The sequence below is a fragment of the Peromyscus maniculatus genome, chromosome 22 (genome assembly GCF_049852395.1).
Source record: "Peromyscus maniculatus bairdii isolate BWxNUB_F1_BW_parent chromosome 22, HU_Pman_BW_mat_3.1, whole genome shotgun sequence".
NCBI lineage: Eukaryota > Metazoa > Chordata > Mammalia > Rodentia > Cricetidae > Peromyscus > Peromyscus maniculatus.
In genome coordinates, this window is record NC_134873.1 from 33,015,769 (window position 1) to 33,043,233 (window position 27,465).

Below are 27,465 nucleotides of genomic sequence, written 5' to 3' on the forward strand. Positions count from 1 at the left end.
ACTGAAGACACCACACTGCCCGGTTCCTCCACCAAAGACCTGTTAGCCAGCTGGGGCGTCTGGATGAATAGGAGAGTAGTGGATTTGCTGGGAAACACCTGTCCACAGGGAGGAGGCCAGCAGGAAGGGCCAGAGGCCCTGAGGTGAGGATGTTGGGAGCATAAGGAGGTACTGGAGATCCTGAATGCTGGGGTTGGAGTAGATACCAATGGAGAAAGAAGAGATGATGCTGTGGAATGTTCTCCCCAAGTGACCAGTGTGTGTACATAATGTACCTATGTACACACACAAACACACATATGTGTGCACAGACACACACACAGACACATGTGCAGTGCACACACAGGTATACATACATATACAGACACATGCTCTCTCTCTCTTACAGACAGACAGACACACACAAACACACACTTCACACTTGCTGTGAAGAGGCCAGTGGAAGCCGCAGCCCAGGTACCTGTGAACACTTCCAGTTTTTCTCGCCTCGGCCGTTAAGGAATAAATAGCTTTTTTGATGTGACGGTGGGCATGGACTGGAAACTGGGCTTCTGGAGAGGCATTCGTAAAAGGAAGAGAACAATACTCTGATCGTTTCAGGAGAGAGCGCTTAGCCGAGGGCAGGTTGATGTGAGGAAAGACTGTTTTAATGAGATGACAGGCCCGTGGAGACAGATTGTTGGGGAAACTGAGGAATGAAGGTACTATTCTAGACACATTGCTTTCAACTCTTCTTGGGATGTGGGGTGTGATATTCACAAAGTTCCTGGGGTCTCTGGTCCACATCCTTCCTCTTCCTACCTCTGGACCATCTACCATCTCAAAGAGTTTGTGAGTGGCCCGTGATACTCAGTCCTCAACTCAAAGTCATCTTCTCACGCCTCTCTGAAAGTGGCGTCTTGGGTCGATCTGTGCACAGCAGTGGGGTCATGGCCTGCCTGTCTGCACCAAGGAGGAAAGCTGCTTAGGCCCTGGATGTGGAACCACGTCTTTGAACAGGGATGTCTGGGCTGCTAGGCAACTGGGATGGGGCTGAGAAGGTGGGGCCCAGGCCAGGTAGATAGACCCCTTTGCCCTACAGACCTTGCATTTACATTACCTTTCTGGAGGTACTGCTGCAAAGTACCTCAAACTGTGTGGGTTATAGATCAGGAACGCATTGCCCTGTGGTTCTGGAGTCCAAAGTGGGAGGCCAAGTGTGTATATGGTTGCTGCTTTGAGGAACGGGAGGAAGGACCGGTCCAGGCCTCTCTCCTCAGCTGGCTGTCTTCCCTCACAGCTTTATCCCTTTAGCATATTTGTGTCAAAATTTCCCCCTTCTTACAAGGATATAGGTCAGGTGGATTGGGGCCACCCTGGGGAACCTCACTTTAACTCGACTGCCCCTGTGCAAACTCTATCTTCAGATCAGGTTATACTCTGAGGTACTGGGGCTTGGGACTTCAATTAAGAGAAGGAAATTACTTGCTTCATACCTGACCCACAGCTCCACGGAGAAGTGCTCAGACAGATCAGGCTGGAGAGAGGCCATGGGACCCCAGAGTCTGTGATCCCAAGCTCTGTAGACAGGAGTGGACAGAGAGGAGCTCAGGCTGGTGGCCTGTCCATCCTGAGGGGGAAGGGCAGGCGAGCACAAGTGTGGCTGCGATCCAAGAAGTCTCTGAAGTCACTCTGAGCGAGACGTTGAAGGATGGAAGAGACAGTCTCCGGGAAAGCTGGCTTCTCCGTGGTCTTGTCTCTGTTTCCCTGCAGGGCAGGTGTGACTTCTGTATTTTCTAGATGCTATATGAGAGACCTCGTAGAAACAACTTCCAGGAGTAAGGGTATATTTTGGCTCATGGTTGGAGGGATACATTCTGGGTGCGTGTGGTGGCGGGGGCTCTGTAGCCAGGACGGTGAGACAGCTTCTTGTCACGAGAGGCTAACACAGAAGAGAGACTGGTCAGAACTGGGGCCAGGCTAGACCCAAGGTCTAGCCTGAGTGGCTAGCTTCCTTTTGGGGGAGGTTCTACACCTCAAGGATCCTTTAAATTCCCCAAACAGTTTCATCAGTTAGGGACCAAGTGTTCAGACACAGGACCCGCCCTCTGGGAGTGTCTCACATCCGAACCATACCGGCTTCTTGGGCGCCTTTGGGAAGAACCGGCACATACATTCTTTGGCCAGCTGAGAATGCCCAGGCAGGCACATTTGACACCCGCTTGCAAGGCAGCTGCTGGTAACCAATGTGACATTTATCCCCCCCCCCCCCCCCCCGTTCCCGTGTGCAGAGTCAGAGTCAGGTGAAGTGATAGCAAATGGAACCCAGAAATCTCCATCCCCACCCCCCAACAAGAGTTTGTAAATGTCAAGCTAAATTACATGAAATCATTGTATCGGACGGAGCACATAGTCGACGCCAATAAAGCTGGTCTAGAGACCCTGTCCGCCCCTGCTGCTTTCCCAAGAAGCATTTTATTGACCTGGGCCAGTTAAATTAAGTTCAAATACACTTACTTATTGGTTGAGCAAATGCTATTTGCTGGAGTCTGAGAAAAATTCATTAGCTACCCCCCACTTTTTTCCCCCTTGGCTTGGCTTTCCCTGCTGGGGTAATTTTAAGATTTTCTGTTAGCAAGTGTAGATCTAGGATGTGAGTTAGCTCTGCCTTCCACCTTTAACATCTGAGAATGAGCAGGGAAAGGTCCCGTTGTAGCATCCAAGCATTGGGGTGCAGCGCAAGGATCCCACGGGAGGACACAAAGGATATGAGAAGGAGCGGGAGGGGGGGCCGTGGGGCTAGTGGACTACACCCCAGGAGTGCTGGGCCCTGGCCTCACTCCGTGTGAGCCGGTGTGGGAGGCACAGCCCAGGAATAAGCAGGCTCGGCTCCAGTGTCGGGGATCCTGCGCACAGATGTTGCCGTGTTATGAGATAATTTCCAGGCCTCAACGGGGTGAAAGGGTGGATTTGTCAGAAAGGAGCATACCTCTGGGGGGCTTTTCAGGGAGCTGACCATGACTCCATTACCATGTCAATCCCCGAGTAGGCACTGATTTAACACAGCAGTGGGCTGAATGCATATGGAGTGGATGGGCCCCTCAATGAATAGTGAATGGGGAGCCGGCTGGAATCTGCCTCCAGCTTTGTTCAGGGATGACCAATGTAAGAGAGCCCTGAGCCTGGGCACAGATGGTGGGAGGGGCCCTGACATCCACGGCCTACTCTTTTCTTCTATGTTCTGCCGCTGGCCGGCTCTTCGCTGTCTGTAGACATATTTCAGTGGCCTAACCAAATTGCTTTGATTTCCTTGTTTCCGAAAGCAAAATTAGCTGGGGGTGCGGCAGGGGGGCGTGGGGGTCGGGGGAAAACGCATCAGCGGTTAAAATTCTGTTGTTGTCGAAGTTTAAAAGACCCGATTTTGTGAGGTCTAGCCCTAATCAAAACTGTGGTTAAGAAATCATGAAAAGGACAATTAAAATTTAAGCGACATGGTCGGGATCGCTTCTTGAGTTCTGTGGAATTTTTGAATCCGCTCAGTGTTTGGAAAGGAGGAAACACTTACAGGTGTGGGCTGGGGGCCCTGTCCGAAGGGCCAGGAGTGTGTAAATCCAAGGGCACCCCGGCATTATTTAGACTTCTTTCTGTTTAGTTAGAACAGATGTCACGAGGGGGGCAAAGCAGATTTTGCCCACTGAGAGGGGCCTTTCTGGCCACCCTTAAGAAGAGGCGCCTTGAAATGTTAATGTACACGGGGAGTGTTGCTGGTTTGCATAGAGATGGTGGGAAACAGGCCTGATCCCAAGCAGACCTTTTGTTATGAATCGAGAAAATCTGGTCCACTGAAGCAGCGGCAAAGAGCTGGAGCTGAGCGAGCCACCCACCGGCTAGGAGGGCGGTGTGCAGACGCACAGCCATGTTTCTCCAGGTCCCCTGCTTCCTGGGACCTCCCCAGCTCCCACAGTGAACACAGCAAGGCCGTGTGTGTCTCCTGTGTCTTAAGCTCTGAAAATACTGTTTTGTTCCCCTGTGATTTCGAGAACAGGTTTGGGGATCATCGGTGGAGAGTCTGCCAGTGAGCGGGTTCTGAGGGAGAGAAGCTGACGGCTACTGCCTACATGGGGCATCCTGCCTGGCTGACAGGCTCGGCGAGGAGGCATCACGGGTCCTTCAGACACTTGAGTTTTGTTTTGTGTCAAGGAAAAGGGAAACTGCCATTTGGTTTTAAACAGACACGCTCACACCACAAACTGTCCTAACTTAAAATCTCCAAGAACAGAAGGAGGTTTTTGTGTCCATCCGAGGAAGGAATGGAAACAGGCCCACTGAAACGTGGACAGGGATCAGTACAGCCTTGAAGTCTGGTTTTATTTCCATTTATCTTTTTCGTCCTTCCCCACGTGCGTATACGTGTATTTTCATGTATGTGAGTGCATGTGTGGAGATACATGTACAAGGATCTGCACATATGTGTTCATGCTTGTGGAGATCTGAGGCTGCTTTAGGGAACTGGCCTCAACCGTCCTTCAGTTTTATTCACTGAGCCAAGGATGCCCCAGCAAACACTGAGCTCGCCAATTTGGATAATCTGGCTGGCCGGTTTGTTCTGGCTGGCCCCTGTCCCTGCTTTCTGAGGCTGGAGTTACAGACAGGCTGCCACTCCTGCCCAGCATTTACATGGGTTCTAGGGCTCCGAACCCTGGTCATTATGCTTTGCGGCAAGGACTCTAACCATTGAGCCATCCCTCTAACTCCTATGCCTCCTGAGAAGGGGAAACAGAGGTCTAGAATTCAACCAAGTGCAGATCTGCAGCTGCCGTGGGTGTCATGTTTCCCCTGGTTCTCATTTGGTTACACAGTACTTCGTGGTACCCTTTGGGGCTAGGGTGCTGTGATGTGGGTTTGGGAATTGGAGCTAAGGATCTGGTTCCCAAGGAGACAGGGCCACAAAGATGGTGAGGAAGGACGTTCCCCGAAGACCAATGCCACCTCCTCCTCTGCACTCCGACTGACGTGTGTGTTGTGGGAATGCGGGGACCCCTTTCTCTTGGAACTGACCCCGGTTATTCGTGTGGGACATGAGCAGCTCTTGGGACTGATCTTGTGGTCTAGCCTGGGCACCCATAGGGTGGTAGACACACTGCCTCAGAGAGACAGGATTTGCACTGGAGTCATTTAGCTTGGCAGTCACTTTCCGGAACACAGTGCTGGGCCAGGTAACAGAAGCTGGGACCCAGAAAAGTGTAGAGGAAACTGAGGGCTCACTGAGCCCTTTCCAGGGGGATCCAAAGGACCCTACCCTACTGACCTTTGAAATCAGAAATGCCGGGTTAAAAATCCACTCCTCTAATTAAATCATTATCTAGATGTGGCCCGGGGAGATGGCTCAGGGGTCAAAGCCCTAGATGTTCAAGCCTGAGTTCCACACCCAGAACCCATATAAAAAGCCAGATGTGATCCGGCGTATCCAAAATGGGATGAGGGACAGAGACGGGAGAATCACCAGGAAGCTCATGCGTGGCCCGCGAGGCCGGAGGACGCTGTACAGCAGCAGGCACATCGAGAGACCCCCACGAACAAAGAGCCTCTGCACACATAGGCTGTGGCATGTTTGTGCCCAAACACACATACGTAACTTAAAAAATACTCTGTCCACATGTAATATTTTGCTGATAGGAACTCTTTCACACATACCCATAGATTACACACACACACACACACACACACACACACACACACACACACACACGCTAGAGATATGGCTCAGTGGTGAAGGGCACTTGCTGCTCTTTCAGAGGACCAGAGTTTGCTTTTCAGTATCCATGTGCACCCCGCCTTCGCAGTGGCCTATACCTCCAGCTCCAGGGGAGCTGATGCCCTCTTCTGGCCTCTGTGACCACCTGCACGCATGTGTGCATGCACTTATGTATACACACATGCACACACATACATACTTAAATAATAAATAAATCTTAAAGACATACTATCTATAGTGTGTCATATTATATCATATTCATATACAAAGGGTATATCCTATAACGTATTATTAATACGTACACTGTGTAAAATGACGGCATTTCCCCTGTTTTTGTCAGGGAGAATCAGGGGAGACTGGGTGAAGGGGTGCTCTGGCCGTCATTGCTCATGATGTCCTAGTCTTCAGGAGATGTTCTCACAGGGCTGTGACCTCACGTGGTGAGGGTCACATGTCTGAGAGGCAAAGGCCCTTTCTGTGCCTTGGGGTTTGGACTGATGGCCACTGAGGAGTTTTCATCTGGAGGCTTCCAGGGAACGGACACACTGGCATCCTCCATGTGCTGTACTGTGCCGGAGGACGCCTCGGCTTCCACATCTCTGTCAGGTCTCTCTCCAGTGGGCTCTAGGGCTAATCAGTCTCCTTTGATTTGGAGCTTTGCCTTTTCTCCTTCTCCAGAATGAGAAGAACAGCAAGGAGGCTGGAAAACGCCATCATGACTTGCTCGCTTGGAGAAGAGGACCTGCTACTGTTAAAGTGACCTAGGGACAGGCAGGGAACGTCAAACCTCGAGGGACATTGAGTGAACAGTGGTGAGTACCGTAGTGAAAAAACAATGGTGAAAAATTGAGGCCTTTTCCAGGGAGATCTGCTGAGCAGTGTGCTGTCTTTTCCTGTTGGCCAAATGGCTACCGTCCTATGGAGATGCTGGGTCCTATTTCTGCAGTTTTCCCTTCTCATCGACTCCGACAAGATCCTCATTTGGGTCATAGATGGCCCACAGGGCTGGGGGAGAGAGTATCTGTCAATGCAAGGGAGGAGGATGAAATATCAATGAGGGACTCATTAGCTGTGTTCCTCCTGTGCTTCAAGAGACGCTGCTGAGGGCCACAGGGTCAGGATGAGGTCAAGGCAAAGCTGTAGGCCTGGAGATAGGCAGAGGGTGAGGTGGAGAGAGCAGGCAGCTGCAGAGGCTGAGGGCAGGGGAGAGAGTCCACGAGCACAGAATGCACCGTCCATCTTCAAAGTTGCGGCCTCTGGTGGCATTTTCACAGCTGTCCGACTTCACATTAGTGAGTCCCGCGCTTGCTGTCAGTGGTCTGAGGAGGATTCATTGGGATTGAGTGTGGAGGAGTCTGGGGTTGGGGGACAGGATGGCGGCGGAGGGGGGGAAATGACAGGACGGCAGGCACCGGCAGAGAGCCATGTTCTCTGTTTAACTCCGTCCTGCCCCTGTGAGCCCCTCTGTGTTCCAAGTAATTGATCCTCAAAGACCCTTGATCTCTGCCTTCTCAGGGCGGGGAGCTGAACTCTGGGCTTTATGGAGCCTCGGAGGTCTCTGATAACACTCAGCAAATAGCCCCTTGTTGACTGAGCCAAACCCCCCAGCTCGGAGGAGAACGCTTCTGGCCTTGGCGTCTCCCACCATGCCGACTCCATAGGCCTTCAGTTTTGTACAGTGCAAACAAGCTGGGCTCAAATTGCCTGTTACCTTTGTTTACACTGCAGGGAACAGGGGAAGTCAGGAGAATTGATGGGGATGAGATGAACACACAATAGCCCTGCATCTGCTGTGGCCTTTCTCTAGGGGCTTCCGCCCAGAGCTGTGTGTCCTTACCTCACAGAGGAGACATTGAGGCACAGAGGGCGGCGTGGCCTGCTCACAGCTGTGTGTGATTGGGCTTGGACTCTGTTGTCCTGGGCTCCACAAAAGGTTCCCATTGAGGCGCTCCATGGCTTTAGAACAATTGATAAGGCTCATGGAAATTGGTATATGTAATATATTCTATGTAGTGGTATATCGTATAAAGTAGCATGTTTGCAGTGATTCCCTTAGGGGCTGGGGAGATGTCTCCATGAGTAAAATGCTGGCTGGGCAAGCCTGAGGGCCTGAGTGTGGATCCCCAGCACCCACATAAAAAGCCGGGGGCACATTTGTAATCCCAGCCCTGGGAAGGCAGAGACAGGGTTCTGGCCAGTCAACACTCAGTGAGTGCCTGGTTCCTGAACAGAGGGCCCCTGTCTCAAAATACAAGGTGGAAAGAGCTATAGGGGGACATCAATCATTTGCCGCTGTCCCCCCTTTCCTCCAAAGAAAAAGTAGAACTTAGCACAGTCCAGGGTTTGGCCCCATATCGTCACCTCAGTGTGGTATGTTTTCAGGACTGGGGTGGGGATGAAGTGGGGGGAAGGGAGGGGGAGATGGAGAGAGAGAAAGAAAGAGAGGGAGGGAGGGAGGGAGAAAGCAGCTACCAGGCTTCATGGACTGCCTCGCAAGAGAGCATCATGGGAAAGAAGCTGTAGTGGGTGTTGTCCCAGTTCCAACCTACTGCTTGCTCGGCCTCTTCAGAGCCTCTGGGTTGAGGTCAGAGAACCCAGACCCAGTGGGTGCAGCTGTGTGTCCAAGGCACACAGCTGGAGATGTGAGCACAATTGTGTTCCTGCCATGCCACATTGGAGTCTTAATCTTCTGTCTTTGAAAACATGGCTTTATTTGGATACAGAGTTTTTTCTTTTTCTTTTTTTCTGGATATAATCAAGATAGGATGAGATCTCATGCCTGGGCCCTAACCAGGTGACTAGTGTCCTTATAGGAAGGAGGGATACATACCACACAAAGATGGCAGTGGGGTGCTGGCCCACTTTGAGCTGAGCAGGGGAAAGGAAGGGCCCTCTCCTGAGCTTTTGGAGCACATCCTGACCACATAGTTCTAGCACAGAACTATGAAGAGATAGATTCCTGTTGTTACAGCAGCCCAGGGTCCACAGAGGCCCAGGCTTGCCTTTCCTGTGTGCGGAAGGCTGCAGAGGAGACAGGAAGGTGCTGGGTCCATTCAGTCACAGGGCCATGTCGAGAGTGCGGCCTGTTCTCCGGGCTTGAAAGGAGATCATGGGGCCAAGGGGATCTTCAGGAGGGAGGGGTGACTCTCACAGCCAAGGCAGAACCGGAGAAGCGGGTACCGCAGATGGAGGGGCATCCGCCATCAGGGGTAGGGGTTACACCCCTTCTGCTCGCTGGGACCTTCAGAAGGACCAGAATGGGGCAGATACTGGAGCCAGAGGCCACCGGTGTTAAAAACAAAGAGGGACTTGAACTTCGGTGTCCCTTGGGGAATAGGGAGCTTTGGAAATAAAACAGTAAGATGTTTGCTCATCTTAAGATGTGAGGATGAAGGACATGGTTATTCCTGCGGCACCCTGGTACCCAAAGCGGGGAAGAGAACCATCAATTTCCTTAAGCACTCCAGGGAAGGGAGTAATTTAGAGATGGTCAAGGGTTTGGGAGCCCAACACTGCTGTTCAGGGTCGTGATACAGAGGAGGCCCCAGTGACCTGAGGGGTGACAGAGAGAGGAGGCCCCAGAAGGAAGGGAATTGGAGACACGTTGGAATGGAGACGCGGCCTCCGAAGGGAGCCATCAAAATACGAAGCAAGTGTGGTTCCCCTGAGGTGGTAAGGAAGCCCCAGAAGGATCGAAAATCCCCATGAAGTTGTGATTCAGAACCCAAGCACGCGGCCCTCTCACCCTGTGGGCGGCTGAGTTATGCTGGGCGAGATGAAGAGGTTAGGAACTCACGCGTGTGTGTGGGAGGCTGGCTGCAACCGGGGAAAGAATTAATAATTAAACTATTTGTGCTACTGTGGCCGGCCCGGGCTGGTGCAGGGTCCCCGGAGTTGACCTGACTCTCTGCCCGGCCCATTGGTATGTGGCCCACAGGGAAAAGTGACAGGAAGTCCCAAACAGCCCGAGTTTCAGAAACTGCCAGGACCGGAAACTAGTGAGGCTGATTAGGAAAAGGCATTTGGCCTCACTTTAAATGAGGAGGGTGTGAGCTGAGGCGGGGCGGGGACCAGTCTCTGGCGAGGTGGGAAGGATTTGTTCTTCTCTAGTGGGGGAAACTGAGGCTCGCAGAGACTGGACAGTGGGAAAAGGTGGCTCTGTCATGAAGTATGCCTGTGCCTCCCAGTCCCGTATGAGTGCCCACAGCTGCTCTGATTTCCTGGGCCCCCAGAAGCTGTGAGGAAGACACAGTCTTCTGGACAGGGAGTACGGGTTGGCTCCCATCTTGGCTCTGTCCCAGAGGATTTTCTGAATCCACCTGGCCACCAGGACCTATTTGACGGCGTGTGGGTTCTGTTAAAAAGGCTAGCTAACGATCCTTTCCCTATAGGTAGTGAGACCAGCTGAGGTTTTGGGGGGGGGGGGAGCTGTCCCGTTTAAGGGTGGCACGCGTCTGTGCTGTCTGTGATTTGAAGTCATTCTTCAGGGCCTTTGTGATGGGGTGGGAAGTTTCTCCTTGTGAGATGCTGAGCTGCCGTGTCTCCCATACGCAGTGGGCTTCATTCCCCTGGGCTGTAGGGAGTCAAAGGGCACCATGTCCCCATCCTGTCCCTTCCCCACATATCCTGAGATGGCAGAGTCCCTGGCCTGGCCTCAGGCTCCAGCCACCATCTTGTATCTTTACCCAACGGCCCTGCCATCTTCCCTCAGTGTCTGTGCCTAAGTGACGCCACTCGATCAGAGAAAGGTGCTTGAGTTTTGGAGGTCCTTGGGTACCCCTCAGGACCCCATCCACACTATCTTACTCCTGCTTCTGGCCACCGCAGTGGAGTCCTCAAGATATCCTTGTGGCCTGGGTTGCAATGAAATCTAGTGCCCTTTCCTGTAGGGTCTGGGCAGGGGGCTGGGGCCCCGCCCTTCTGGCTGCTTTCTGACATACGCTGTGGAAGAAATGGCCCCTTTCCAGGACTGCGGGGGCCTAGGAGAGCCTTTCCCTGTTGTGGAATATTTCTCTACACTGTGTGAAGACGTGTCACTATGATTGGTCTACTAAAGAGCCGAATGGCCAATAGCTAGGCGGGAGAGGATAGGCGAGATTTCCAGGGGGACAGAGAACTCTGGGAAGAAGAGAGGTTGAGAGATGCCAGGGGACTTGGAGAAGAGGTTAAAAAAAAGCCTCTTGGTAGAATGTAGATCAATAGAAGCAGAGTAATTTAAGTTATAAGAGCAAGTTGGGGGCAAGCCTATGCTAAAGGCCAAGCTCTCATAATTAATAAGAAATCTCCATGTCATTATTTGCGGGCTGGTGGTCCTGATGAGGAAGTACATGGTCTTCTGGACTATGAGCTGTGTTGAGGTGTGAGTCCTGTTCTCTTCTTCCATGACCATGAGGAGGGGGTCTACCATGCTGACACCTTCGTGGTCTCAACACCTTAGCTTCTGAGAGAGACTCAGTGTCCTGTGCTTGCTGAGCCTGGGAGACTCCAGGTAGCTTGTTACCTCTGCACAATTGGCATGTGTAAAGGATTCACCGGGCTCAGGAAGGGACCTGTGATATCGCGCCCCCCCAACCCCCCAAGGTGCCTTTGTGAGTCAGCACAGTGAGTTAATGAGTGTTCTGGGAAGTCTCAGGGAGACCACAGGGCACAAGGTCAGTGCCAGAGGCAGAGGACAAAGGCCACCTGGGAAAAATCTCTACCTTCCCACTTCCCAGCCAAAGGGTGCTAGTTCCAAGGCATCTCCGAAGTCTCTCTCTGCTCCAGCTGTGAGTCCTTCTGTCTTTTTGGGGACCTTAGTCTGGACCTGTGAGCGATGAAAAGTGCTAGAACATCTTACTTGTGGGACGAAGGCAGTCATGTGTGGGCTAGCCCAGAGCAGGAGCTCTTAAATGTAAGGGTGTTCAGAAAAACAAAACTGCAGACTCAATTTTGAAATCAGTAGAACTACACGCAAATCTGATTTATTTGAATGGATTCTGTTATTTTACATAAAAATCCTGTTTTCTGAGCCCCTAAAGGTAAGCCAGGCACAGTGGTGTACAGCTTTAATCCTGGTGCATGGGAGGCAGAGGCAGACGGATCTCTGTCGGTTTGAGGTCAGCCTGATCTACATGGTGGGTTCTAGGACAGTCAGAGCTCCATGATAAGACCTTGTCTTTAAAAACCAACAACAACCAAAAAACCAACCAAACAACCTCCCCCACTGGAAAAAGTAAATCTGTTATACTTAGTAACAGCAGCCCAAGCCCTTTAAAGTAGATTTTAAGTCAAGGTGAAGGTGTGGAGTATGGTATGTTCTTGAAGGCATTTGCTAATTATATGCACATCACTCAGGGGATGAGCCCACCCACTGGTTTGGACTCCTGTGGTGGGTACAATAAGCAAAGTCTAAAAATTATATAGGTGTCATGCTAGTTAGTATATCAACTTGACATAGGTTAGACCTTTCTGAGAGGAGGGGACCTCCTCCCACCCCCTCACCCCCATTTTCACTGATAAAATGTCTCCATTGAGGTTGGTTTATAGGCAAGCCTGTAGGGTATTTCCTAATTAGTGATTGATGAAGGGCCCAGCCCATGGTGGGTGGTGTCTTCCCTGGTGGCACTGGGTTCTGTAAGAAAGCAGTTTGAACAAGCCATGGGGAGCAAGCCAGTAAGCAGCACCCCTCCATGGCCTCCGCATCAGCTCCTGCCTCTAGGTCCCTGCTCTGTTTGAGTTCCTGTCCTGACTTCCTTCAGGGATGATGTGTGATGTGGAAGCATAAGCCAATTAAACCCTTTCTTCTCCAAGTTGCTTTTTGGTCATAATGTTTCATCACAGCACTAGAAACCCTAATAAGACAGATGCCAGGACTCTTGTTAATAAAGTTTTCTGTAAGTAAGCTGATCAATACCTGATCATTGATTGGAAATGTTTTGGGGACATTTTAGATATGACCATAGTCACAGATCATGGAATGCTCCCTGGCAGATAGTGGAGTGCTCCCTGACAGATAGTAGGGTGTTCCTTGGTAGATAGTGGAATGCTCCCTGACAGATTGTGGAGTGCTCCCTGGGTTCTGGCCACTTGCTATGGTTCACAAGCATTGCTTTACTGACTTATCATCACAATCTATCACGTATCATCACAAATGTTTGATCTGATGCCTTCCTTAATGCAGAGGCAGGAAGGCATGTAAGGATGGGTAGTTGGTTAGAAGTCATACAGTGGATCATGAGACGCACAGCTAGAGCCAGACTGTCCCCGGGGTTAGGTTCTGCTGCTGTCTGGGGGGTAGAGGGAGGCAGTCTTCCTCCCCACCCCCCATGATGGGTGGCCAGGAGGCACTAGGCAGTGAAAATGCCCCTGTGTAGTGAGGAGGGCCACACTGGCCACTAGCCAGGTTCTCCCTGGGCAGAGGGGAGGCAGCCCTAGGAGGTAGGGAGGAGCCTGGGGGTTATTAGAGCAGGTCTTCTAGGCATACTGATGCCTTGGCTCCCTGACCCAGGCAGGAGCTACAGGTACCGGGTCCTCTGGCTGAAACAGGGACCAGGGACAGTACCTGCCAGGGTTTCACAGCCCCAGACAGAGCAGACCTCCAGGGGCTTCTGTGCCAGTACTTAAGGCACTGGGGAGGAAGGGAGACCCGGAGTTGACACTTTTCTCATTTTAAAATTCATTGTAGCAACCGCCAAGTAGAAATTAGAACCATGCTGACTTCTGGATGTTCACACACCTAAAAAAACCCAGAGGTGACAGGCAACACTTTGCAATCTCCTGATGCACATTCGCCAGCAGGGTGTCTTAAAGGTACCAGAGCCAGGGTTTTGAGTCCCGCTTCATGTAGGAGCCTCTGGGAGAGCTTTTCCTTGTATGCCAAGAAAAGAGTCCCGGACCCAGGGTTTTGAAAAGAAGCTCTGAAACCTTATTTTTACCCCAGACATCCATTCTCCAGGGATGACAGCTGGGGCATGGAGTGGGCTTGGGATCCTCCACTGGAGGCTCGATGCAGCTCCTTAAAGCATGAAGCTCCTCCATTCCGAGCGGCCAGGGCACCTGCCCCTCGAACATCCTGTCCCAGCATGCCTGGTTCTCCTGTCCCACCTGCCGCTGATGACCAACCATAGTCGGTGTCCTGGCTTTGGTTTCTGCACCTTTCTGAGATGTGCTTGAGTTAGTGGAATTGTGGGAAGTTTGTATCTCAGAGTAAGATTTAATTAGAGGTTTATGTTTACAAAATTAAAGCAGGAAAATTGGGTAACTCTGATCCTCCGATGGAAAGAACGTTATCAAGGCAAAGTAGCCATGATGGCCGCGGGCTGAGCATGGCCTGTGAAGCTGGGCAGGAGCCTCTGGGACAGCCGTTGTCAACCTGTGGGTCATGATGACCCCTTTTGGGGTCGAATGACTCTTTCACAGGGGTCGCATATCAGATATCCTGCATATCAGATATTTACATTATGATTCATAACAGTAGCAAAATTACAGTTATAGAGTAGCAACGAAAATAATTTTATGGTTGGGGGTCACCATGACTGTATTAAAGAGTCACAGCATTAGGAAGGATGAGAACCAGTGCTCTGGGAACTCCTGACCCCACATACCCTGCCATCTCAGACAGATCTCCCTCTGCTGTGTTCTCAGAGGGAGATGAGTGGAGAAGTCCCCCGGGACAGCTCTACTGTGCTATGCAGGGACACAGTACAGGATTTCTCTCCAGGATCTCCCTACCCACAGCTGGCCCCATGATTCCTGCCTCCCCTTCTCACCGCGGTTTCCACCACCCTCTGGCTTCTGGTAGCGGAACTATGCCACATGCCAAGGTACTCTCTGAGCCTCAGGTTCCTCCCCTGTGAAACAGGGAAGACGATCGTACACCGGAAGGCTCATGGGAAGGTGCCGGCCATCGCACACAGGCCTGGCATTTAATGAACAAATGCAGGCGCCCAAGAGCCTGTCACTTTTTACTCATGTTCCTGCTGTCCCTCATACCCTCTTTCCTGCTATTGTCAAGCTAGACGTGGTGGCTCTCTGAGCTTCTCTCTGCTGCGTTACTCTGTTGCACCTGAGGGTTCTTCACAACTGTCCTTGATTGTGGCCACTTGTACTCCCCCCAGGCCAGGGTGGGGGCGGCTCTGGAGACTCACAGGGAGGGGCCCAGAGAATTCTTTGGATGAAACTGTGGGATTCCCAATGACATGGCCACATTGCCTAACTTGGGTGTCCTCCAGACCTTTGGGTGGTGTCTGGGCTAGGGGTGCCAGGATGAAGTCTTTGGTTCTGGCTGTGCTAGGAGCACCTACCTACATTCTGGTAGCAATTAGCATTCTCCGAAGTCTGATGCTTCTTGTCAGTAAAACTGTGAAGAAGAAAATGTTCTGTATTGGGCTATTTGGTGGCAACTGCTAGTTCAGTGGAATCCCAGGGGTTCACAGCCAGGGATGGGAGTTTCATGAGGTTGAAAAGATGCCAGGCTGTGGCTCACCTGCCCAGCAGGGCACAGCAAACCTCTGAGTGGTCTTTGGAAAGCGGGTATCATGGGGAGGGAACACATTCCTGTTTATTACTTATACCCAGTGAAAAGCTGTCTTATGTCTTGGCTGATCCTCGCCGATGTGGCTCAGCTCTGAGATGTGGGCACTGTAATGGCCACATGGCCAGGACTGGTCTTTTCTTTGCTAACAAGGCAATTGGGGGGTGTCAAGGGCATTTTTCTGGGCTTGATAATGAAATTGCCATGAGAGTGGCCTTTGGTGAGTCCGGGTCACAGAATCTCTTGGGGTGGGATGAGGCCAAGTAATCAAGGCCCTACAATGAGATCTGGAATTCATTTTATGGTTTCCACATCCCATTCTGGGTCATCCAGGAAGTCATCCAAACTCTCTTTGCTTGTCTGTGAGGCAGATCCCCCAAAGTCTGGAGGTTTTCAGGATAACTGAAACCTGGGCTCACCTTTTCTAGTTACTGGGACTGAGGGTGAAATCCTTGTATTGTGGTGAGGTGTGAAACCCTCCATCACGAATTGAGGACCACTCCCTGCCATAGAGACCAATGCCAAGCATGGGGACCCGGCCCTGACCTGAGCCTTGGGGACCAGATTTTATGGGGCCACTGAGGAGGATGGGGTCTGCTCTCTGTTTGCCCACCTGCCTGGGTTGCTGTGAGCCTGACTCGGGTCACCAGCCATTGCTCTTATCACCACGCCCTGCTCAGAAAAATCCTTGTCATCTGGGGCTGTCCTTTTTATCTTTTAGTTTTATGGCCATTTGGTGAAATGACTATGGCCATGACCTTGTAGAGTTAAATCACACCTGGACTGACATTTCTTTCTTACACATACATGCACCTTCTCATGCTCTCTCACAGACAGACAGACAGACTGACTGACTCATAGTTCATCTACTCTGGTTCTAGCAGCTTCTTTCCAGGGCATCGTAGTCACCTTCCACGGTAGAGGCCCCCGGCCCAACAGAGCTGTACGCTCCTGGTACTGTTTCTGCTGTGTCCTTAGGCCCTTGCCTGAGGGACAGCCGTGGGCTGGGCGGGGCTGGGCTGGGTGAAAGCTGGTGCATTCTAGTGGGTTCTATATTTTCTCTCCAGTCTGGTTTCCATTTCTCTGTTTTGTCTCCTGTAGCTCTTCATGAGAGTTTATGTATGTGCGGAAATAATTTTATAATCGGCAAGGATTGGAAAGTCCTGGCCTACCCGGCACAGGGCTAAGGGCCCTGGGGAGCGTGCACTGGGCTCCCACAGTCCTCCTTGAGTGATGCAGGAGGCAGGTGAGGGACTGCGCATGAGCAGGGCTGGAGCACTGAGGCTGGGGGCTTGTGGGTAAGGAGGGTGGGAGTCAGCTAGGGTAGAGCGTGGTCCTCTTTAGAGTGCTTTGTGTGTGTTTGATTGTTCTGGTGGAAGGTATGCTATTTTCTACCCTGGGATGTATGCCTTAGTTGCCCACCGAGCTGTCCACTCCCAGTTCCTGTCCACCCACCAGACGATGCCACTGCATTTTCCAGGGCTGTCTACAATTCCACCGACTGTTCCTGGCAGCATTCGAAAACACAGCAGCCCGGGGAACGGTGAGGAACGGTGAGGAACTGTGAGGAATGAATGATGGCTGTGAGGGGAGTGGTGGTTGGGGTGAGGGGACTGTGTGTGATTAGCTGCCAAGGAGAAGCTGGCCGTGGACCTGGACCGCTGATGGTCTGGGAATGGGAAGGAGGGACCCTGTTCTGGGAGGAATTCGGGCCTGCAGGTTGATCAGGAAGTGAGCCAAGCCGGGCAGTGGTATAAATCGAGCCCCCAGGGTAGAACTGGCTTTGAGGGCATCTCCTCATAGAGATCAAGTGCCCTTGAAGGATGGGGTTGTACTCAGTGTCTGGGAAGCTTGGGGAGACAGACTCTCTGCTTCTAGCCCGGGCCAGACTGGACTTCCATGGGGGGGGGGCAGACTTGGACCCATCTCCAATGCCGTTAGATGCCCAGGTCAGAATCTGCGACTAAGGCACAGGAAAGAAGTCTGGGCTGTTGAGACATCTGCAGACATTCCAGCACACGCCCAGCCATCTCTTCCCCTGGGATGGGCTTGCCTCGGACATCCTCTTTAGCTACCATCCCTCAGTGAGGTCCATATTGACAATCCATTTAATGTTCAACCTGCCTCTGCCCTCTCCACCCATTTCAACTTCCCTCAGGCCCCTTCTACGTGTGATCTTTAACCTACTGTGTAACTTATTTATGTGCCAAGCCTGACACGGATGGTCTGTCTCCCCATCTAGAGTGTGGGTCCTCAAAAGTGCTTAGTGGATAAATGAGGAAACTTGTGAGCCCTAAGTCTGGCTCTTGGGGACAGAGACGTTCCCTTTCCTACCTCTTGTACAGAAGGGGGAAAAATGTGTGACTGTTGGGAATATGGTGAGAGTCTGCCAAGACACACAGAATCAGCCCCATGAGCGGGAATTATCTCAGTCAAATTCTGGTGTTCCGGGGTGATGGGAAATGACTGATTTGCCAACGGAGGTGATGATGAGGGCAGGCATCCTGTGTGTCCCTACCTCTGTCTTGTTCCTGGTTTACCTGTGGGGTTAACACCCTCGCTCTCCTCATGGCTTACTCACCAGGGATCAGTAGCTTTCAGGTGAGATGGCTACTCATCCTGCTTTGACTCTAGAAGTTTCTGATTGTGCCCTTTGCCCTAGTCCAAGCCTCTTTCCCAGCCCAGTCTTTCCCTCCAAGTCTTCAGAAAACTGACATGGTCTCCCTGGATGCACCAAGGTGTTTTCTGTTGTTTAATGGTCTGGGTTGAGGGGAGGGAGAGAGAAAGAGACAGACAGGGACAGAGAGATTAAGAGAGAGAAGAGAGAAGAGAGAGAGATTTGATTATATATATATAATGTCTGAGGCTGGTGCACAGCAGCGCCTGTTCCAGGCACTCAAGGCAGGCGCTCACACTTGGCCTCAGCCTGCTGGAATCTGAGAAACTCACTTGCTCTCAGCATTTTGCCACTGTCCTCCTCACAATCCCTGGAGGCCCTGTGCTTCTTCTACGCGGTGGGATTCTCTGTGACAGCAGAGTCGCTCTGTCCACACGCCAGCCAATCAGACTGTGATCCAGAAACTGCGGTTTCAGTAGAAAAGGTCCATGGAGCCCCCTGGAGCTAGAGGCTGCCTTATCAGATTGCACGGATCTACCTTGCAAAGCAAGAGAATGCTTTTGCCCTCCACGGACTTGGGCAGTGGAGGAATGTGGCTCATCTTTATTGCTGTCTCTGGCGTGCCTCAACTTTGCTTTCAAAGGGATCATTCTAGAATTAAACTAGCAGTCACAGTTGGCTCAGTTTAAATGAGCCTGGCACCATGCAAGGAGCTTTTGTGATAGTCCCTCCTGTCATAGGTGAGGGAACGGACTGCCAACGATCTCTAATGGGCACCGAGCTTTGGAGTGCTAGCCCCATGGGCTCCGTGTCTCCCTCCAGGTACCTCACCATCTCCAAAGCTCAGCAGGTTCACCTGTGTGACTGCCTTGTCATCTAAGTTGGCTCCCAGGCCCTGCAGCCACCAGCTGCCGTAAAACAGATTGGGTTGGTAAAAATATGTGTGTTTGTTCTCACAGAACCTGAGAGAATCACACCTCCACTTTGACAAAAAAAAAAAAAAAAAAAAATCTGTTTGTGCTGTTCCAATAATCGCTTCCTAACTGGTGGGATAGCGAGCCATATGTCTGTGAAGTGGCTAGCTGGTGAGGTGCATCACCTCCATCACACCTTAGGGCTCTCCTTCGTGGACAGTATCTATCATAAATCATCATAGGAGCACCAGGCGGTGTTCTGAGAAATACCCATGAGGTGAGTCGTTGCTGGAGCTATGGAGGAAGGGCGGGAGGGTTGACCTTGTAGGCTTTGTAGGCCTGGTGTGTCCAAGAAGCAAGTAGCCCACAAGATTAGGCTTAGGGCTGGAGAGATGGCTCAGAGGTTAAGAGCACCGACTGCTCTTCCAGGGGTCCTGAGTTCAATTCCCAGCACCCACATGGTGGCTCACAACCATCTGTAATGAGATCTGGCGCCCTCTTCTGTATACATAATAAATAAATAAATCTTAAAAAAAAAAAGATTAGGCTCAGGGGTCGCTCTGCATCTCTACCTGAAGGTTTGAAGCAGGCTTCCACTGGAATGAGGAAGGTTCCATTTGCAGAAAGCAGAACTTGTTCAGGGGTTTTATTTCTTGGGGAGACACCAGGCTTCCCTGGAAACTGGTATTTCAACTCTGCAAGCTGCCATCTTTGAGTCTCTTGATTGGCAAGATTTTGTGAGATTCTACCGAGCTCCCAGGGCCAGGAGAGTCACTCTCCCTCAGCATGGCAGGGAGCCCGTTTCCAGGGGACTGCTGGCTTGTTCTGAGGATGACTTGAGAGTTCAACTTCGGAGCTGTTGTCCCTGGGAACCAGTGCACACACAGAAAAATGACAGTCCCCCAGAAGAGTCTAAGGATGGTCCCTTCGCTCTCTATCCCTTCCCTGGAGTCAGTTTAGATGGTTTGAAGACACAGACCTTCCCATCGCTGTTTCCAGAACACATCTCTCTGACCATCTCCAACTCTGTAGTCTTACATGATGCAAATTCGGCCTGCCAGATCGGTGACTTTCCGTGCTGTGGAATACCTGGCAACATCAACTGAAGGAGTGAAGAGGTTTTTTTTTTTTTTTTTTTTAAATTTAGAGCCCGGATGCTAGTCCAGAGCTTCACCAGCTACGTCTCCATTTTCCTTTCTTACCTTTTCCTTTTAGACAGGGCCTCATTAAGTCACCCTGGCAGGCCAGCAGCTCAGGCTGGCACTGAACTTGGGATCTCTCTGCCTCAGCTTCCGGACGAGTTTGGACATCAGGCCTGTCTGTACACTGGACTGGGCTTGAGTGCTAAGGCCTCTTAGTATTTCTCAGGAAGTTTTATGATCCCTGTTGACTGGCCGGTGCAGCAGGACGCGGGCTCAGCTTGGACGCACAGGGAGGGAACCAGAGCCCATCTATCCCAACATTTCCTCCGGAGGCCACCGCTCTAACACTCCAGGAAGGTGTCTGGAGTTTTTCCAGAGGCACAAAGGCATTTTCTGTTCTGGGTAATTCTATATCCAGATACTGTTAATGATCAAAGCCAAAATAAACCAGCTAGGGGAGAGGTGTGTCAGCGAGGACCGAAAACCCCTCCTGTGACCTGTGAAAAGGAAGCTGGTCTGGCGACAGCATGGCTTTGGCCTGTGTGCAGCGACTTCAGGCTCCCCAGGGTTACACAGCCAGCCAGCTCTAAAACAAAAACAAAAACAAAACCAGCCGCAGGGTGGTTGCTGCACCCTCACTTTATGAGCCATGATGAAGAGGGGTTTGGAAAATGCCCTGGGCTTTATAATCTGTCCTTCCGAGTCAAGCTCTTCCACGGAAGAGCCAAGCTAAGCTGCCTCTGTTTGGTGCCCGTTGGGAAGGGCTTCCTTCATCAGGGCAAGCCCTGGGGTCTCAGCAGGACCCAAGCTCTTAGGGGGGTTGTTCATTTTCACTTCTGGAAGTGGGTCTTCAAACCTATGCATTTATTCAGGTAACTGGCCTTTTCAGATCCTTGGTCTGTCTTCTTACCTAGAAAATAGTAAGAATCACACCCAAAGGGAATCTGGGAACTAATGGGGTCTTGGCAGTTCCCCGGGGGCTCAGTGTAGGGCCCCTCCTGTATTATTTACCTCGCTGGAGCACCCATTGATTTGGGTTGGATTGGCAATGCCTAGATGGTGGAGGAGAGTTTTCAGTTGTGAATATTAGGTTTAACTCTTTCTGAGAGATGCAGGATTATTTTTCTCCGGGTTTTTAAGAAACATAAAAATTTATAATCGACATATCATCATTATACATACTTAGCGGATACGGTGTGACAACTTGACATACATACTGTCTATAATGACCAAATCAGAAACATTAATATTCCTGAGTCCTTAAACAGTTATCATTTCCTTGCATTTGGAATCCTCCAACTCTCTAGTCCGGTTCTTTATAAAAGTCTATAACAAGATGTTGTAAACCCCAGTTGCTGGGTGTGCTGGAGAACTCTGGAATCCGGTCCTTCTTTCTCACTGCATTCGGTCCTTTCTGATCAGCACACAGTTCTGCACACACAGGGACATTGGTTCTCACTGCTCCTGCTCTGCCTCGCATGCTCAGGCCAGCACCAAGATTCTCTTTTATCCATACAGGAGAGATGGGGGCTTCCAGGGATTCCCTGACCAATGTCGTTCAGGGTGTAAGAGGATAATAAAAAAAATCTAGAAGCACAGACCACCAGTTTGAGTTCCGACAGTGTTCTGTTTTTCCCAGACAGGTTCTCTCTTCATAACCCTGCCTGTCCTGGATTCATTAAGCCGACCAAACTGGCCTGGAACTCACAGAGATCCACCTGCCTCTGCCTCCTGAGTTCTAGGATTAGATGTGCGCCACCACATCCAGCTAAGTGTTTTGTTTTCAGGTTAAGCTGGAAGCTTGTGTTCCACCCAGCAGATGCTCCTGTGGTATGCTGGAACTTTTCACAACCCCTCCAGCAGCCCACGGAGTGCCCTTCAGTTTATCTGAGTGTGCAGGTTTATGGCCACTGTGCAAGCAGGTCTGGTTGGAGTGACTGCTTGTCTTTACCGAGGCGTCATGCACTCCTCCACATTGTAAAACCATTCGCGTATAATCTACTTAAACATGCATTCAAGGTTGAGATCTTCGATAGCCCAAGGAAGACAAATTACTTGATGTGTTTATTGTCAGTGTTTGCAAAGGATCAGTAACGGCTGGTCATGGGACACAGAGCCCTGACTGAGGCTGTCCAGGGCTGGAATTCCACAAGGCACGGAGTTTTGATCTGTGTGGAGTTAACTCAGGGACAGCCACAGAGATGAACTCGTGCTTCTCACCTGGAATTCTCCTAATCTCAGGTCAGCACCTGACATCTTTATGGCTTCTGCATGGGCCCGGATGGGGAGGAGGCGTCTCCTTCTGCAACAGACTTTCCTCTCTGCAATTGCATACCAAAGCTGTCCTTTCAGGAGGGAATTCTGGGTGGTTTTGCCTCCAGGAGAGACTATCAGGGGGATGTTTTACCTTAGTCTTTCCTGCAGAGATGTCCATCTGCCTAGGTCAAAGGGCAGCTAAATAGAAACACTACAGACCCATGCAGCCTGGTGATAATTGGTTTCGACTAAGGCTTGAGAGGCGCCCAGATTAGTAGGGCAGAAACCTCATCAGTAGGCAGGGGCTGGGGTGGTGGTGTCTGCCAGTCCTGAAATGTTGGCATCATCCAAAGAGCTGGCGGTGGCATTTAGTTCATGGGGCGGGGGAGGGGGGCTAAGAAGGTCCCTTGGATTCTTTTGGAGGTTTCTCTAACTTGCAGCTGGTAAAGCATCGGAGGGTGCACAGAAGATCTGCTTTGGGTTCCGACATCCTAGTTCTGAAGCCAAAAACAGCAAGGGGCTGGCTGAAGTGTATCTCTTCATTCATCTGTCCAAGTCCTGACCCTCATTAACATGTAGTGGTGTTCAGAAATGGGGTTGTGGATGGTAACAGAGCGTAAATGAGGTCATGAGGAAGAATTTCTATCTAATCTGATGGCATTGGTGGCATTATGAGATGAGGGGGGAACACACACACACACACACACACACACACACAGTAGTAGGCAGCATGAGCATGTGTGAAAGCAAGTGCTTGAACTATGAAGCCAGCTGGTCTGGAGGTCAGGGATGGCTGTGCCCCTACGGAGACCCAGCCCCAGCCTTGCTAGGCTCTCAAGAGCAAGCTTGCCCTAAGTGAGATCGAGAACAGACCCATAAGACTGCGTAGGGTGTCGCATTTGTCCTGGGTGTTGTTTGGGGTGACTGGACCAACTTCTTCCCACCCACAGCGGACAAGGAAGAGGGGGCGGGGAGTGAGAGCCACTTTGGAAGCCCGTAGAGCTGGGAGCTTCTCTTTGGCCTCCAGATGACTGGGTAGGCTGGACACATGCTGATCCACCTGCCTCAGCCTCAGTCTCTTCATCTGGAAGTGGGGGTAATGATCCCGACCTTGCAGGGGTTCTCTGAGACTGACGGGCTATAGTGCTTGTGTGAGATATAAAAGGCCACGGAGGCCTGGGGCTAGAGCTCACCTGGTAGAGCACCTGCCTAGCTTGCACCAAACCTTAAATTCAGTCCTCCCCAGCACTGCCTAAACAGGTCACGTGGGACATAGCTGCAGTCCTGACCCCTGGGAGGAGAAGGCGGGAAGATCAGAAGTTCAGAGCCATCCTCAGCTATAAAAAGAGTTTGAGGCCAGCCTGGGCTCCAGGAGATCCTGTCTTCAAACCGTGCAAAATGAAACACAATGGCCGCTGAGCCTGGAGGTTATTTCTGGGAGCTCTGAGGATAGGAGCAGAGGGTAAGGATTTGGGAGCCGTGCCCGCAGGACAATGAGAAAGACCAGGAGGAGAGCGATGGAAGCCATGAGGGAAAAGAGGCCTCGTGGCCTATGTGACCTGGTGCCGGCTCCTGCTCTGCACATGCTGTGCCCCCCGCCCCCCACTCACACACTCTGCTCTCTGTACCAGGAACTTGCTCAGTGTGGTCCAGCCTTGGGTCTTCTCTAGGTGTCCACTGGAGGCTGGCCTGTGGGTACATCCTGGGGTAGGAGATCACCCTGTATCTACTCCTGCAGTCTGTCTGTTATCTGGGCCGCTCACACACCCCTCCAACCCTTAGCCCCACCTTGGGAGCTTGTCTGTCCACCATATTTGCCTTCTCTGCCTGCCTGCCCGGGGTCCCAGTGCCTCAAAAGCTGCCCCGAGGGCCTGCCCTATGGTTTGGTTGCTCGCTGGCATGTTTTCTCCTGTAACTCTGTCAGGCCCTCGGGTACAGGATCACATCTCTATTGTCCCCAAAGACAGAACTCTGGACCAGGCTTGCAGGAAGACACCTTTGGAGGGACGTGATAAGTTTCAGTCGGCGCCAATTGGGTCAAGGCGTGGTGGAGCTTTTGGGCTGGCAACCCCTGTGATCCTGGAAGCAGTCCCTATGCCTGGGGATGGCGCTCACCATGGGGGATTTGGCTTGGAGACTGGGTCTATGTTGTGGCGGTAAGGTAATCCTAGATCCTGGGCCATCATGCCAGCCCCGGGTCCCAGCTCCACAGCCACAAGAGATCACATATGACAGGGACAGGTGGCTTCTCTGTCATCTACAGTGTTCTTCTCACCTTCAAAGTTCTGAGAGTTTAGAGCAGTGGTTCTCAACCTTCCTGACGCTGTGACCCTTTAATACAGCTCCTCATGTTGCGGTGACCCCCGACCATAAGATTATTTTTTTTATTTTTATTTTTTTTTATTTTTTAAAATATACTCCAGATTATATTCATTTTTAAAAAATTTTTCCACTTCAAAATATCACAAGCCAAGATTTACATCTCTTTTGCATTTTCTCGGTAAAATATTTCTAAATTATTTTGAACTGTCCAGATCTTGAGCCTACACACAAAGAGGATTGTGGAACCTTTAAGAATCCATTGATAGGTTGGGGGCTCCTTCTGCTTTTCTGGGATATCAGTCATGACATCTTCACATAGCTTGGCCTCAGAAAGTGTATCCTGTGAAGCAACTGTGTCTTCCAAGTCTTGATGTTGGCTTGTATCAGGAGGTTCCTGCTCTTTTGGGACATCAGTGACAATGTCTTCACATAACTTGGATGCAGCAGCTGCATTCTGTGAAGTAATGTGTTCAAAAGCCTGATATCAGCCCATCGGGGAGGATGGCTTTGAACCTGCAGAAACTGCATCTTGTGAGGATGAGGAAAGCAGACCTGTGTGTTCAGAATGCTCCAGGTTTTCAGGAAAATATTTTTTTTTCAGGTAGTCTCTTACTGTTCTCCCTTTAAGATAATATAAATTTATTTGCCAGGGGGCTCCTTCTGCTCTTCTGAGAAATCAATTATGACATCTGTGAACTTAGCTCAGTTGGTAGAATGCTTGCTTGCCTCAAGTGCTCAAAGCCCTGGGTTCCATCCTCAGTGTTGAATAAACAGAAGCCCTGAGAATGTGGAGGTTGGAGAACCATCCTAGGCTACAAAGTAAGCTCCAAAACAGCCTGGTCTACATGAGACTTTATCTCATTAAAGAAAGAAACAAAAGATGGAACTTCAAACAGAAAAACAATTAGCAAAGTCCAACTAACGGGAATCCTTTCGTTCCAGGAAGCAGGCTAAAAGCTTATAAAATCCAGAACGGAGCTTTCAAGGTAGTTTATCTGATCTGGTCAAGCCCAGTATCTGCACAGCAGATGTGATTTCAAGAATAGTTTTCTGGGAACTGATGGGTACTGGCGAAGCATTCTAAGCAGCAACGTTTACTGTTTTTCTCCACCAGGTTCCACCTCCACTTGTAGCGGCAAAGTGAAATCAAACAGGTCTGTTTAATGTTCAGAGATGAAATGTTTTTCTGACCCCCCAAGCATTAAAGGCTGACAAAGGGATCCTGCCAAACAGACTAAGAAAGTGTAAAGGTGCTGGACCCTCTTACCTTCACATTGTGATATTTCAAAGTACACAAGGTAACCAAGATCAGGATGCTAATTATATAAATGAGTATGACCAGGGGTTGGATCCATTGCCTCCAGTTTTTCCCATAGCACACACAGGCCATTTTCTTCAGTGAAAAATCATTGAACAGCCAAGAAAATGAACCAACTCAAGATTTTGACACTTTCTCTTCTTGAGCTGTTTTCTGTGAAGTCAGACGTCAGACCTTTATGATTGGGCAGCTACGGAGGAGGGCGTGACTGTAACCAAGGTTACTGAGGGCGTGGTGGGAGGGATGCAGAGGAGGGTAGTGGAGGATTGTTGGCTTCGCTAACTTGGCAGGTCTTAGTGGATCCTCAGAAGGGTTCCGGAAGTTGTAGGGACTGGGGACGGTTCAGAAACACGTGCTGCATTCTTGAGACTTTGTTCCATCTAAAGGAAAGCCTTAGTGAGGGCCAGAGCAGAACTTGAGACAGGCTTTTTTTCTGAAAAGGCTCCCTGGTTGTCTTTAAGGATGGAATTAGAAACTGGCTGGAAAAACACAAAATAGGAAACCTTCACTTAGATTTCAGTCAGTTGCTACAGTTTAGAGCCCTAAGGAGGGATTTCTCAGCATAATTTCTGAACCCAGTATAAGAATCATTCTTAAAAATAGCTTATTTGTGTTAGAGTCGGCGCTGACAAGAGAAGCTGCACTCCGATATTGAGTCACTCAGAAGCAGTTTATTGTAGGTGTGCACACGGGTCAACAGTCAAGCTGAGGACTGAAGACTCCGAAGCTCCAGCTCCTATAGGCTTTTTATAGGGCAGTTTCACATGGGTGGGGTAGAGGGGTTACTCAGGGTCTGGGTGGTTTTGGGTGGGTAACAGCAGTTTCTGGGAAATCTTGAGTATATCTCGTAGTAAATGCCTTAGGCCATATTTAGCTGGCCGTATTTCAGTAAAGTCCACTTCCCAGTGTTGGCCCGGTCGACTCCCTCGTAGTCTCTTTCCAGGAGCCACCCGACCAGGGTATGCATTAACCTGCTGGCAGGCTTGGCAGCCTAAGATTATTTTTGTTGCTACTTCCTAACTGTAATTTTGCTACTCTTATGAATCAGAATGTAAATATCCCATATGCAGGATATCTGATAGGTGACCCCTGGGGGGGTCGAGACCCACAGGTTGGGAACCACTGCTTTAGACTATCAATGAGTAGTTAATTCCTCAAGGAGTGAGCCTTGGCCAGCATATCTGACTTACGATGACATTTTTCTTTCTCTATGAAAAATAAAAGAATAGATCGTCTTGCTAAATTGGCAAACTCTTGAGCTCCCCACGTGTTGGGCTAGGCAACTCCTCATGACTGAGTGGGCTTTGGCTCTGCCGGATCCCTTTTCCAGAACATCATGATCTCTTACGAGTTAATACCGTCAGCGTTTCCCAGGCCTAGTGGAGGAGCAGGCAAACAGTTGCTGAGGTGGGGCCAGAGAGAACCCAAGGGTCACAGGGCTGTGACCCTTTCCTGTTACACAAGGCTGAGGGATTTGCGTGTCATGACTGCCCATGGTGTCTGGGGTAGGGTCAGGATTCCTGTTCCATTTGTCTGTGACTTTGCAAACACCTCTGATGTAGGTGCAATGGTTGGTGGGTATGAGCTGGTCCTCTCTGAGAAAACACGTGGCTGGACCAAGTAGGGAGGAACCTTGGCTTACATATCTTCC

General features: G+C 50.7%; 1 long non-coding RNA gene across 2 annotated transcripts in view; it reads left to right on the forward strand.

Annotated features, from left to right (window-relative positions):
- LOC143270316 (uncharacterized) overlaps positions 1-27,465 on the forward strand; it is a 40,680-nt gene that overhangs the window by 12,116 nt on the left and 1,099 nt on the right. For both annotated transcript variants that reach the window (XR_013047457.1, XR_013047456.1), the window contains exon 2: positions 6,413-6,546. This is a non-coding gene — a long non-coding RNA (uncharacterized LOC143270316). The remainder of the gene's footprint in view (positions 1-6,412; positions 6,547-27,465) is intronic.